We start from the raw sequence: 15,075 nt of genomic DNA, 5'->3' as shown, positions 1-15,075 counted from the left end.
GGAGGGGTAAGGCATTCCTAGGAACACTATAGGCGTACTCGCACGTGCACACACACACACACTCACAAACGAGCACACACAAACACGCACATGCACACACACTCCGCTCCCAGTCAGTCTGAGCTCTGCAGCCTTGCTTGACCCTCGATGCTCTCCCAAGAGCATATTTGGGTCCTGGAGGGTGGACACCCACAGGGGAAGGATTGTTGCCACTAAACACACTCAGAGGCCTCTAACCGAATACAAATGTATGCCAGTTTCCAGTCTCCAGGCTGATCTCCAACTAGCAATCCTCCTGCCCCATCCTCCCGAGGTTGTGGTGGTAGGCCACCACTAACACGTCTGGCCTGAAAGGAGAACGTTCTAGAGGCCCTTCTGCCCCTCGGCTGGTTTGCCCCGCACACACAATGGGAGCTCACCACCTATCCAGGAGCACCTAGACGCAGCATCACTCACACACTTCAGCACACACACACACACCAAGCCTCTAAAGCCAGAGCTGGGGACCCAGCTGGGGACCCCATGGCTCATGCTTCCCGATCATGTCCTCAGCACTCAGCCTCAGGCCTGGATGTCCTGCGGCCTCAGCTCTCCTTCCCCTCAGCCAGGAAAACTAGCAGAGCACAGTGCAGCAGATACACCCCCAAGCGCCGCCGCTTCGTGGGTGGCCAGTAGGCAGCCTCTCCATAGTAGTGGCCCTGTTTCTGGTTGGTCAGTGTCTGGATACCTGGACAGATCAGAGGCAAAGTCATGGCGTGGCCTCCACCCACCCCTCCTCCACAACAAGCGGCACAGACTCTATTTCGACAGGCGTGTTCTAGGTATGCAGGTGGCGCTCAGTAACTACCCACCATGGGAATGAACATGAACAGTGAGGGAATTCAGAGCTCACTTTCCCTGAGACCTCAGCCCTAAAAGCCCGACCCTTACCTAGGGCGTCCAACAGGCAGGCCTCCCGCGTGTACGCCTCCATGGCCACCGTGTGCTGGAAGCAGTGTAGGGAAAGGACACCGCGGCCGCTGGCCCAGATGTCTAAGATCCGGCGTACCTTGGGACAGGCCTGGGGGGTGGAATCAGGAGTCGGGTCCTAAGCCTTCTGCCCTCCGACTGTCTGAAGACTGGCAGGCCTGACCACTCCTGCCCCTTGTCCTCACATTTTTCCCTGGGCGTTCACAGTAGCCGAGGGCTTCCCAGAGTTGGGCATCCGGCCGGGCACGGGTCCCGTTGCCCACGTAGAAGATGGCTCCCACGAAACATTGCAGACACTCGGCCAGTGTGAGGGAGGAGGCTCGGGCAGGCAGTCCCTGCGTCTGCCTGGGAACAGAGTGGTGCAGACGGTGAAGGAGCCAGCTGCCAACCCTGACGCTACCAACCCTGATGACCCACACGATGGAGGAGAAAAATCAGTTCCCAGAAGTTACCTTTAGACCTCCACATGTGCACATACAGACACACGCACAGAAAATAAAACGTGTAAAAAAAGGGTGGTGGGGGAGGAAGGACGTCTCAGAGAGAGAAGATGACCGCTGTCCCCAGAGCCATGGGCCCTTTTGAACCCACATCCAGGGGCCCCTATTTTATAAGCCATGAAATGGGTACTCACAGCCGGAACTGACTCGATTAACAGAGAAGGCTAGTCCCTTCCCTAGGGACACACAGCAAATCAAAAATAAATCCCCACCAACTTGTGTGTGTGGGGGGGTGTGTGTGTGTACAGAATCTCCCTGGAACAACCCAGGCCTCGTGCTCACAGTCGTGTACCCCCCCCCCTCACAGAGGCAAAAGCCACCAGCAAGGAACAATCCAACCCTTCCCCACCTCTGTCAGGGCGGACCCTGTGGAGCCAAGATACCTCTAATCCCAAGCCCCAGCTTTACCGTCCCCATCATACCTGGGGTCAAGAAGAAGATACGTAAAGCTGGACTTGGTGACGCCTCCCTGCCACCTCTTCGTGGGATTGGCCGTTGAAAGTGCTGAGCCAGGGCGGCCTCATCCGCCTGGCAGTGGGGAACGTGGCCTGTTCTCAGCACCTCCGCCAGTTCTGGGCTGTGCCCTGGAACAGCTGGGAAGGGGAAACCGAGCCAGAGCTGAAAAGGACCGCCGGTGAGGACGGTGGGGCTAACAGGCAGGTCTCGGGATTCACACCGCCACGGGACTCCCAGCTCACCCGGGCTAGCCTGGGCTTCCTGCAGCCGCCGCAAGTAGTGTCCACGGGTGAAAGGGGTGACCGGGCCAGGACTGTGGCCCAGTGCCCGCAAGGCCTGGAGCAGCTGCAGGTCGGACATGGGGGGCACTGAGCCGTGTGGATGCAAGGCCCCCGAGTCCCCGTCACCTGGCAGGGATGGGACATTGGTGGCCCCTGTGGTCAACGTCAGGGCCTGCAGCTGGCAGCTCAGTACCCCATTCCCAGCTGCCTCAGCCCCACCAGACTGCCACAGGCTGGCTGCGGGCCCCAGTGTCCCCGCAGGGCGCTGGGGCTGCAGAGAGTCCTCCGATGCAGTGACAAAGGAGGCATCGCTGCTGCAGTCCTCACTCCCAGTGGCCTCTGGACTCCCGGGCTCCACCGCCACCTCACGAGCAGCTGCCAGCTCAGCTCTGCGCATGAGCTGCTCTGAGACCGGTGACAAACACGGAGGTATAAAGATGCCAGGAGCCCTCACAAAGACACGTCCTCGACCCATGGTGGATTCAAGGCCAGCCAGGGCTACAGGTAACTTCTCTAAATATAGATAAACATATATAAATATATAGATAGATGACAACTAAGCAGACAGATAAACATATAAACAGATGATATAGACAAGATAGATGACAGATAAAAGTTAGGTGATAAGATGATTGAGAGATGATGGATAGTGATTGACAGATGGCAAATGGGCAGATGGAACTGACCCCCAGAAGTGAGGCAGCGCGGTGACAGGTTCCTTGTACCCCCTGAGCTCTGCTCACCAGCTGGCTCCAGGGTCTCCTTCCGTGTCCGGGTGGGCGTGTCCAGCTCCCGCAGCAGGCATGCACAGTCATGGTGTCCCTGCTGCAGAGCCCAGTCCAGTGGCCTCAGCCCGTCCTGCACAGGCATGGTCAGCTCAGCAGGGGGCGCCCACGGCCCGCCCTCCTCCACCCCCCACCCCGCCCCGCGCGTGCTGCTTGGGATCCTGACCTGGTCTCGCAGCGTCGGGTCGCCCCCTCGGCTTAGCAGCAGCTCCAGGGCGCCACGACAGCCCCACACGGCGGCCACGTGCACGGGTGTCAGCGCCTCAGTGGACCTGGGACCCCGGGAGAGAGGAGGAGTTTCCTTTTCCAGGCCTTGAACTCTTTGCTCCCTCTGCCTCAGCCCCCTGTGCCCACTACCAATGGGGGTGAAGGGAAAGTTGATACTCTAACTCACGATCATCCTCCTGCCTCACCCTCCAGAGTGCCAGAATGACCAAGTCACGACCTCGGGAGCAGACACCTCCTAGACCAGACGCCTGGGACCCGGGAGCCTGATGCCCAGCGCCGCCGGGTCCCCAAGTCACACCCACCGCACCACGGTTACCAGGACGGCGCCTCACCGAGCATTGGGGTCAGCGCCCTGGCGCAGCAGGATCCGGAGGCAATGCAGGGCGCGCGGACGGCGAGCTCGGGCCGCCAGGTGCACCTCCGCCACGCCATCCAACACCAACAGCACAAGGCTGGGGTCCGCCCCGAGGTGCAGCAGCTCCTCCACAGCCCTGGGGGGACGGTGACAGCGGACATCAGCCCTTTGGCCGCCCGGGGAGCAGAAGGCAAGGGAGGACCAGCGTCCCGCGCTCACCGCGGATCTTCCTCGCGCAGTGCGACCAACAGTTGCCGGGCAGCATAGGCCATGTCCCAAAGGTGTCACAGCCCTCGGATTCAAATTCGCGCGGCGACCTCTGCGCATGCGCAGCCCCGCCCCCGGCTCCCCAGCCCTGCCTCTGGGAAAGACCTGGTTGGACCCGGGTCGCCCCAAGCTGCTGATGGAGACAAGGTGTGTCCTGGACCATCAAACCTCAGGGACTGGAGAGCGGGCGGTGCGCTCAGCTGGGGTCCCATTCCGAGATTTGGAAAGCTGAGCCAGGAAGATTACCGCGAATTCCAGGGGAGCTTGGGATAAAGAGCAGAACCTCTCTTTGCCTTTAACAAAACAAACTACTGGGTATCCTAGACTTAGCCCAAGCTGTCCAGGAACTCAGGGCCATCCTTCTGCCTCAGTCTGCAAGTGCTGGGATCTGCCTCCTGAGGAACAGCGTCGTGCACTTTCAATCCAGCGGAGCTGGCTGTCACCGTCGCTTTGTGAGGAAGGTCTTCGCCAGGGCCTGGAGACAGCTCAGCGGATAAGGGTGCTTGCTGCCAAGCTTCAGGACCTGAGTTTGATCCCAACCACAGGACGCAGACATTGGAAAGAGAACAGACTAACATACACCTGTGTGCCTTGGCTGTGAGCCTGCACAAGCGTACGTGCGCGCGCACACAAATTAATTAAATAAAGTTTTCTAAAGAGCTGCATTTTCCTTATTTGCAAATGGAAGACAGGACTCAACACTAAGTGGCAAATAAATGAAGAGGCCAGAAAACATTTAATCAAGCTGACCTACTTTTTAAAATTAAGTGTGTGGGTGTTTTGCCTGCATGCCTGTCTGTGTACCATGTGTGACTGGTGTCCATGGAGACCAGAAGCTGCATCGGATTGCCCGGAACGTAAGCTGTGAGCCCAAACGTGGAAATCGAACCCAGGTTCTCTGCACGCACAACCAGTCCTCTGAACGGATGAATCATCACCAGGTCCGGTCTATTTCTGTTCATAATCCTTTTGAATCAAGGCTTCTCTATGTGGCCCCTGCTGACCTAAAACTGGCCATCCTCCCGCCTCTGTCTCCCACATCAAAGTGAGCCCGACTCCCACCCACTGCCATTTTGGTTTCTATCAACTGAGAAGGTGGAGTGGATGAACCTCTGTGGCCTGACCCGGGAAGGCAGGAGGGACTCCAGGTTTGCCTTCCTCTTCTGGGGCGCCCACCAAATGTCCCCATCCTAGACCCCTGGGTGGTGATCGCTCATGGTGAGGCCACACAGGTCCAAACAGTACTGCAGAAGAGTTGGGGTGGTGGGGTAATAGATGTCACCCCAACCCGCTTCCCACTTGGAGCTGGGACCCTTGGGTGTCCAGGAGGACCTTCCTGTGGGGGCCACGCCGGTCTTGCGTGCAAAAGATCACCCCTGTCTCTGGAGGAAAGGACGTCTGGGGTGGGTTCTGTAGGGTGAAGAGGAGGTTGCAAAGTGCAGTTAACACCAGTCAGAGGGAGAGAACAGCCCAAGTCACAATGGCATCAGGACACCGAGATGGATCCGGCCGAGCCAGAAGCCATGGCAGACTGTTCAGTTCAGCTCCTGTTTTCTGTTTCGGTGAACCTAAAATGACCAGAAGGCAGGCTCAGAAGCCTCAGATTTTTATTCTGGTGACAAACTGGTCCCAGGAAGAATTTACAGCAGACACAGTAGGAGTGGGTGTGGGTGCACCGGGCTCCTGAACGGTGCAGAAATGCCACGGGTCACACGGTGGCTTCGCCCTCACCAGCCTCCTCATCCTCCAGCAGGCTATAGCTCGCATGGGTCTGGCAAGGCCTCTGAAGTGGATGGGCCAGCAGCTTGGCCATGCAATTGTGTAGCTCGAGGGCCGGCCCAGCCAGTGCCACCTCATACTTGTAGCTGGTGCCCTTGGTGTCCAGGCTGCCCATGAAGGAGAATACATCCTGCAGGGGCCAAGGAGAGGCTGTTCAGGGTTGGCATTAGCCCTCAGAGGCCCTCCCTGCCCCTGGAGGCTGTCCTAGAAGAAGGGGCATCTAGAGTGGGTCCTGAGGGGTGAAGAGGAGTCGGTCAGGCCAGAAACTACTAATGCAGTCAGCAAACATTGGCTGGCACCCACCAAGCAGCCACGACCTGGGCACCCTAGAAGCCCAAAGTGCTGGCGAGAGGGGTCTTGGTGAGTAAAGTATCTGCCAGGTAAGTGCTCTCCCCACACACACACACACAGTTACATGGACAGCTGAACGCAGCAGGACATGACCTTCATCCCAGTGCTCTCCCTTGCAAGGCGGCTGCCTTGGCAACAAGAGACTCTGATCCAAACCAGAGGGGAAGGCGTGGGAGGGCCCACAGCAGCACCTGCCACCCGCATTTCCTAGTCCCTCAAACAAGGCCTCACTCTGTAGTCCAGAGTTTTCTCTGAGATAAACATTCTACCCTGCAGGGAAGCTCCTTAGGCAGGAAGGCAAACAACTCCAAACAGCTTCAGGAAGTCCCTGAAACTGAGCAGATTCACTAGGCCCCTCCCTGCTGGGGTAAGGAGCTCCTCAGCCGCCTGGAGAGATTAGACCAGAGTTATGTGGACGGGACACTCTCCAGCCTGCAGGCTGTGCAGTGTGCTCCAGGCTCCCAGTCTGTGAGTTGTCAGTCCTGCTGTGTGGGCTTTGGTGATGTAGCTGTCATTTCTGATCCTGTAGGTGACCCCTCACCCTATTCCTGTAAGCAACCCCAGTAAGTTCACTGGTTCATCAAGCTGGACGTCATGGTGTCCATTGTACTTTGGTGTGCCGTGGGCTCCTCTCAGGGGTGAGTGCTGTGTCTGTCCAGGAAACGTCTTGTCACACAACATCCCTATCATGTCACAACCCCTGCCTCAGCCTTTCAGGTGCCTCACGCACAGGTGTGCATGGGTGTGTGGGTACATGTGTGAGAATGTGCAGGCATATAGAGGTCGGGATATAACCCCTGGGAGTCAGTGCTCCCACCATGCTGGTCCCGGGACTGAGTGCGAGTCCTCGTGCTTGCCTGCAGGCGCCTTACCTACCCCACCTTGCAGTCTGTAAACTGAAACTCACAGGTATTAGAAACCGCTCACAGGGCAAGTCCGAGCATAAGAACGGTAAGGCCTGGAGAAGTTGGGAGGGGAGGGCTCTGCGGGCAGACAGTGCAGCAGGGTAGAGTCAGGAGGAGGTGCAAGGAATGGTGTGGCTGGCTGCTAAGGCCACAGCCTCCCAAGTCAGTCACCACCAACTCAAAGTGGAATGTAGGGAGCAGCTGTTAAATGACCGCCGGGGCAGGTCCAAGTCAGACTCCACTGTGATGTCTCTCTCACCTTCCACCTCCTCTTGTCTTCCTTCTCCTCGGTGCCATTGTGGATGCAGACGATGTCGAAGAAGAAGTAGGGACACTGGAGCATCTTCTGCAGTGAATGAGACCAGGATGGGGTGCACTCCAGCCTGTGGTCCCGGGAGGTCCCCTTTGGTGTCTAACCACTGCCCTCCCTTCCCTCCAGGCTTACCTTCATGGGCTCAGTCAGGGAGAACTGGGGCTGGCAGGGAGGGCAACTGTAGACCAGGATGGTGCGCACGACGTAGGGGGAGGGGGGGTGGTTTGCACATTCTCTGTGACTGGCAGCTCAGTCTTCTGCTGGCTACAGAGAGGGGGGGGGGAGAGCTGGGTCCTCAGCCGCCTACAAGCAGTGGCCGGAACCCCACCTATCACAGCTGAATCCCACAGCCACGATCCTAGCAGTCCTGCATGTTAAAGCCAGGGCCAGAGAGACAGCGCCGGGGCTAGAGGCACCTGCAGTCAGGGCCACGCGAGGAAGCAGAGAAGGATTCTCACAAGTTCCCCCGACCCACACAGCTACCGTGGAACATGTGCTTGCACACAAAATAACTACATAATGAAACCCGTATGACTTCTTTAAAAGCCTTAATAAATTCAAGCCCCACCGCTGGACACAGGATCTTGTCCCAGGCGCCCCTCCCCAACCCCCAACATACACACACACACACACACACACACACACACATACACACACACACACTGGGCAACCTCAACTCTGCACCTGGCTGGGGAAGGAACCAAGGCATCCCCACTCTGGGTGACCACTCACATGAGACTGAAGAGACCTTCTAGATCTGAAGAAACGCTAAGGACAAGGTGCCAGCTCGGAGGCAGGGGCCTTTTCTGACCTGGATCCTGGGAGATGACGGGAACCTCTGGGGCCAGGAAGTGTGACCACTGGGGTAGCTGTGTGACCCCTGGAGTAGGCAGTGTGACCCCTGGGGTAGGCAGTTTGACCCCTGGGGTAGGCGTATATTCCCACCAGCACAGCACCTCTCTAAGCCCGCTGCCTCTCACTCATCATAAAGTGGGTGGTAGCCTTAACCCCCTGCAGACCCTCCAGGGCTCCCCTCTCCTGCCACATCTACTGCATCCTCAATTCTGGGGGAGCCACCAGGTGAATGACAGGGTTGTGACTTTCTAGGTAACTGAATACCAGCCCTGCTGCAGTGGATGTCCCCTGGAGTCAGGCTCGCTGACACCCACCCCTCCACCACTCTGGCCGGCCTGGGTTTTCGGTGGCTGTGGGTCTGGATCACTGCGGATTAACAGCCAGCTTTCTGTCAATGCTTTTGTTGAGGGAAGGGGTTCATTTTGTGGTTTTGAAACAGAGTCCAGATATTTGTTGGTAAGGCTGGCCTCTAACTAGGAATCCTCCTGCCTCAGCTTCTGAGTGCTAGGTTGACTCTCCTGCACCCCAACACCTGGCTACATGTTGGGTCTTGTATGTAACTTCTATAATATCATACATGGAATATTCATTCTATTTGTGATTTCACTGAGCAAAACCCCTGAGCTTTGCTGGGGCTGGGATTCAGGTGCAGTGCCTGCAGCTCAGTGGGTGAAGTGCCTGTAGCAGCTCGGCAGTCATGTGGCTGAGGGTTCCTCTAGAGCACACTGTCATCCAAGCGCTCAGGAGGTGGAAGCAGGCGAATCAGGAGCTGAAGGCCATCCTTAGCTACACGGTGAATTCAATGCTAAGCTGGGCTACATGAGAAAGTCTCAAAAATATATTGATAAATTTGATGTGAGGTGGTGGCACACACCTTTAAGCCCAGCATTCAAGAGGCAGACACAGGTGGATCTCTTGAGTTTGAGGTCAACCTGTCTACAGAGTGAGTTCCAGGACAGCCGGGACTACATAATGAGACCCTGTCTTAATAAACAAATATGTAAAAATAAAGAATTAGGGGCATGGTTCTGAATCATTGTCGTTCTTCTCTCAGGATGCTGAGGCAGGAGATCACGGATTCAGCCTGGGCTACAGAGCAAGGTCCTGTGTCCAAGCCCAGAAACTATAGAAAAGTACTGACTTCAGAGTCTGGAATGCTTTGGGTTCTGGTGCTCAACCTAGGCTGTGGGTTGGGGGAGCCCACAATACCACTGAGCCCCCACGGCGGCGGCAGCGCTATCTGGGGCCGGGGACTATGACAAGGATACTGAACGTGGAGCAGGATGCCGTCTCCAGGTCGTACAGGCAGCTGCAGAGCTCGCGGGGGTCAGAGGTCAGTCCAGACAGCTGCGGGGAAGGCAGAGCCTCAGCACTGGGGCTCCCGGACCCGAGGTCTCCCAGAGTCCTGGTCAGCCCCGAGCCTCACCCAAGTGGGGTCGTCATTCACCACGACCAGTGCAAACTCGTGGCTCTTGTCAATCTTGTGCTTCGTGCGCACGAACATCTCCACCATCTTCTGAGACACGTTCAGGGCGTTTGTCCGGGAGCTGGGAGAGGCGGGGTGACAGCGGCAGGGTTAGTCTTGGTTGTCAACTCGACTGCATCTGGAATTAACTAAAACCCAAGGGGCTGGGCATGGCTGGGAGGAATTCTGTCCTTTTTTCTCTTTTTTCTTTTCTTGGTTTTTCAGGACAGGGTTCCTCTGTGTAACAGCCCTGGCTGTCCTGGAACTCACTATGTAGACCAGGCTGGCCTCGATATCTCAGAAATTCACCTGCTTCTGCCTCCCAGGTGCTGGGATTGTAGGTGTGCACCACCGCTGCCTGGCTGAGGCACTCTTTTCTTAATTAAATCATTGAAGTGGGAAGGCCCGCTTCTAATACAGATCTCCCACTTCTCATACACAGCTTCCGAAGTGGAAAGGGCCACCTTCAACCTGCGCCACGCCCTCTGCTGCTGGCAGCCTATGTAAATGACAGGGACGAAGGGACACTTGGCTTTGCCTGCTTGCTCTGGCTCTCACTAGCAAGTCCATTCCTTCACTGTCATTAGGGCCTGCTTCTTCAGGACTGCAGCATATACCGGAGGCTGAGACACCCAGCCTCATGCACTGAACAACTTTTCCCTTAGCAGACTGCCATTGTTGGAGTAGCTGGGCCACAGCCTGAGTCACTCTAATAATCGCCTTTATAAATGTATTTATCTATATATATAATTGCGTGTGTATACACATTCATTCATCAGCTTTGTTCTTCTAGAGCACCCAGACTAATATACCAAGTTAGCCTCTAACTCACCATAGAGTGCAGGCTAGCCTCAAACTCACCATAGAGTGCAGGCTAGCCTCAAGTCTGCTGTGGAACCCAAACTGGCACCCAAATTACTGACTGCCCAAACCTCCTGATTCCTCCATCTCCACCTCCCAGTGCTGAGATGGCAGGGGTGTGCCACCAGCTCCTGTGGTCTTGTTCTTATCCCATACAGAGCCCTGAGGCCTCTCCAGATGTGACACCTACTACACCTGCCAGGGGCACACAGAACTCACCTGACAGTGGCCTGCCCCATCAACCTGAGCCCCCACCACACACACACGCCAGGATCACTAGGCTCCTAAGAGTGTCACACATATGGACAGAAGCCTAGAAGGCCACAAGCCCTGAAACTGTGTCATGGACACCTAGATCCTACTGGGTAACAAGGTCCCTATGCATTCTGAGCTGCCCATATTCAAGCCCAGTGGCACGTACCCATGAAAGGACTCCAGCTTTGGCACAGACATCTCCTCTGAAAGATCCAAACAGATGATCTGAAACACAAACAGAAGACAGAGTATAGGATGAAACCAGACAGAGCTAAGACAGCTAGGGTGGGACCCAGACATAGTGCTAAAGAGAGGCTGGGGGCGTGGCTCAGGGTGGAGCCCCTGCCTAGAATCTCCCAGTGAAGGGCTGTGGGCGTGGCTCAGGGGTGGAGCCCCTGCCTGGAGTCCCCTAGTGAAGGGCTGTGGGCGTGGCTCAGGGGTGGAGCCCCCGCCTAAAATCTCCCAGTGAGGGGCTGGGGGCGTGGCTCAGGGATGGAGCTCCTGCTTAGGACCCCCCAGGGAGGGGGCTGGGGACACATGCGGAGGTCCAGGTGCCACACATAAAAATATGTTTAGATCACCAAGTGTGTGGTGCTCCTGGAACCCACAGGAAAATGAGGCAGCAATTTAGAGACTCTCACAAGGCAGGAGTGGCCTGTCTGAGGACCCCATCCCTTCATCTCCGACCAAGACATACCACCTTCTCTGGACAGTTGACCCGTGGTGTTCGAATCTGGACCTCAGGTGCTGGTGCTGGTACCTGCCAGGGCTTGGGCCCGGCTCCTGGGACACTGGCTGCTCCATCATCTGCACTGGCCGCCTCACCCTCGCCCTAGCTGCGGCTGCCCACGTTGGTCTGGGCTCCCAGAGCCCGGTCCTCGGCCCCCTCAGGGTTGGAGCGAGTATGAGGCCTGGGCTCAGGTGTCGGCTCCTCCCCTTCCTCCTCCTCCTCTTCTTCCTCCTCCTCAGTGGGGCTGTTGGCCTCAGCCACCTCCATGGCTCCCGGGTGCTTGGATGGAGAGGGGATAGCGGAAGCCATGGTCCTGCGTTAAGAGTTTTTGAAAGCAACTGGTTACTAAAGCCAGAAGCTGAGCTATGAGCCCCTTGCTGCGTGGGAATCTCATTGCAGAACGGCTCCCTCATGAGTGAGGCCAAGACAGATTCAATGCAATGCCCATCAAAATCCCAGCAAAATTCTTCACAGACCTCGAAAGAACAGTACTCAACTTCATATGGAAAAGCAAAAATCCCAGGATAGCCAAAAGAATCTTGTACAATAAAAGAACTTCTGGAGGCATCACAATACCTGGCTTCAAACTCTACTACAGAGCTACAGTACTGAAAACTGCCTGGTATTGGCATAAAAACAGACAGGAGGATCAATGGAACCAAATAGAAGACCCGGATATCAATCCACACATCTTCGAACACCTGATTTTTGACAAGGAAGCAAAAACATATCAAATGGAAAAAAAGAAAGCATATTTAACAAGTGGTACTGGCATAACTGAATATCAACATGTAGAAGAATGAAAATAGATCCATATCTATCACCATGCACAAAACTCCAGTCTAAATGGATCAAAGACCTCAACATAAAGCCAGCCACACTGAACCTTGTAGAAGAGAAAGTGGGAAGTACACTCGAATGCATTGGCACAGGAAACCACTTCCTAAATAGAACCCCAGCAGCACAGACACTGAGAGAAACGATTGATAAATGGGACCTCCTGAAACTGAAAAGCTTCTGTAAAGCAAAGGACACGGCCAATAAGACAAAACGACAGCCTACAGAATGGGAAAAGATCTTCACCACCCCACATCAGACAGAGGTCTGTTCTCCAAAATATACAAAGAACTCAAGAAAATGAACACCAAAAGAACACATAATCCATTTTAAAAAAAATGGAGTACATACCTAAACAGAGAACTCTCAACAAAGGAATCTAAAATGGCTGAAAGACACTTAAGGAAATGTTCAACATCCTTAGTCATCAGAGAAATGCAAATCAAAATAACTCTGAGATTCCATCTCACACCTGTAAGAATGGTCAAGATCCAAAACACAGATGACAGCTCATGCTGGAGAGGTTGTGGGGAAAAGGGAACACTTCTGCATTGCTGGTGGGAATGCAAGCTGGTACAGGCTCTTTGGATGTCAGTGAGGTGATTTCTTTTTTTTTTTTTTTTTTTTTTTTTGGTTTTTCGAGACAGGGTTTCTCTGTGGGTTTGGAGCCTGTCCTGGAATTAGCTCTGTAGACCAGGCTGGTCTCGAACTCACAGAGATCTGCCTGCCTCTGCCTCCCGAGTGCTGGTATTAAAGGCGTGTGCCACCATCGCCCGGCTAGTGTGGTGATTTCTCAGAAAATTAGGAAACAACCTCCCCCAAGACCCAGTAATACCACTTTTGGGTATATATCCAAAGGATGCTCAATTATGCCACAAGGACATGTGCTCAACTATGTTCATAGCAGCTTTGTTTGTCACACCCAGAACCTGGAAAGAACCTAAATGTCCCTTGATCGAAGAATGGATAAGGAAAATGTGGTACATTTACACAATGGAGTACTACACAGCAGAAAAAATAACGACAGCTTGAATTTTGCAGGAAAATGGATGGAGCTAGAAAACATAATTTTGAGTGAGGCAACCCAGACACAGAAGACAACTATCACATGTAGTCATTCATAGGTGGTTTTTAAATATAAAGCAAAGAAAGCCATCCTACAAACCACAATCCCAGAGAACTTAGACAACAATGAGGACGCTAAGAGAGACTTACATAGATCTAATCTACATGGGAAGTAGAAAGTATAAAAAGACAAGATCTCCTGAGTAAATTGGGAGCATGGGGACCTTGGGGGAGGGTTGATAGAGGGAGGGGAGAGACAGGGAGGAAAGCAGAGAAAAATGTAGAGCTCAATAAATAAAAGAGTGAGGCCAGGAACCACCCACAGGAGAAGTAAAGAACAGCTTTTTCATTTGCCTTCTTTTTTGTTTGTGACACAGTTTCGTGTAGCCCAGGCTGGCCGCTAACTCATACATAACATACATGGCTTAGAGTGACCTGGTAACCTTGGCCCTCGGCATCCACCTTCTGCATGTTGAGATTGCAGCACCTGCTGTATGTGGTGCCCAGGGCCTCATGCGTGCTGGGTAAGCACTCCACCCAGAGCCACAGCACTCCATCAAATGAACTGTGCCCCAATCTTAGCTTTACACCTCTTGTAACAGGGCAAACACTGTCTCTGCCCTTCACTGGGCCAATAAACACAGCTGCCTGGTCACCGGCAATACTCAGAGATGGGTATTTGACCCAGTAAGGCCTTCAGTGGCTCCCACACTTGAGAGTTCCAAGAGACAGAAAAGGAAAAGAGACCTAATGGGTTTGCCAAGCTGAGAACATACAGTTGAAGGCTTTTCATGCCCCCTTTTCCACCTGGGGCGGCGCCTGCGCGAAGAGACGCCTGGCTGACCGCCTAAGCCACGTCTGGGTGCCTGGATCCAGCTGTGCCTGAAGCCTTTCCTGAGCGCCCCACTTGCCTTGCTGGCTTTGGCGAGCTTGTGTCTGGGTTTCTGTCGCCCGAGGCTACAGTGCGTGAGTGACTGGATCGTGCACGAGAGCTTGGCGCGGACTTGGGTGGTCAGGTCTGTGGGAGGCAGACGCCATCCAAGTCGCCTACCGCGCAATAGATGCACGTTTCTTGCGATGTCTCCGACTCGGGACTCCACAGACCCCAGCTCCTCAAGCAGAACGAACCTAGAGCTGCAGCAAGCCGGATCGAAGTTTGATCACAGCGACAGAAAGCTCGCGCGCGGTCACACAGCCAGGTTCCACTCTGCAGCCTAGGTACCGCAGCCAGTCAGTCACAGGGTTCTAGATAGCCGCCATCTTCCTGACCGGAAGTTTGTGCGGAGTTGCGGTGACGTCTTCTGGGAAATGTAGTTCCAGGAACCTCAGGACCTGGACGCTGATAGGCTGAGGCGATCCCGGAGATATAAATTAGAGTATAACCGGCAGGAGTGGGACTGAGATAGGGTACTATTGGGAATGGGTGTGGTCCAGAGTTGACTTAAGCAAGATTGGGGGGAGCTTGTAGTTCTGGATTCAGCAGACAACAGTTGTCAAAGATGCTGCTGTGATAGGGCAGGAAACTGACCTGGGTGGGGCTGATTGATGATTGACAGGATAGGGTTTGGCTTGGGTTTGCTAAAGGCTCTCTCAACTATTTATTTCTGCTTGTTTGTTTGTTTATTTATCTATATCTATCCACCTATTTATTGATCGATTTTTTTTTTTGAGGCAGGGCTTCTCTGTCTTAGCTGTTCTGTAACTCTCTTTGTAGACCAGGCTGATCTTGAACTCCCAAGTGCTTTCTGGCCCCTAAGTGCTGGTATTAAAGGCGAGTGCCACCACCGCCCGGCTTATTTTTGTTCTTATTTTACATAT

At 54.5% G+C, this 15,075-nt stretch overlaps 2 pseudogenes; both read right to left on the bottom strand.

The window, feature by feature from the left end:
• Positions 1 to 561: 561 nt before the first annotated feature.
• Positions 562 to 3,846, bottom strand: LOC130863138 (ankyrin repeat and LEM domain-containing protein 1-like; annotated as a pseudogene).
• Positions 3,847 to 5,442: 1,596 nt separating this feature from the next.
• LOC130862876 (BRISC and BRCA1-A complex member 1-like) lies at positions 5,443 to 14,522 on the bottom strand (annotated as a pseudogene).
• Positions 14,523 to 15,075: the final 553 nt, after the last annotated feature.

This window comes from Chionomys nivalis, chromosome 20, assembly GCF_950005125.1.
Source record: "Chionomys nivalis chromosome 20, mChiNiv1.1, whole genome shotgun sequence".
NCBI lineage: Eukaryota > Metazoa > Chordata > Mammalia > Rodentia > Cricetidae > Chionomys > Chionomys nivalis.
This window is presented reverse-complemented; position numbering and strand designations above follow the sequence as displayed.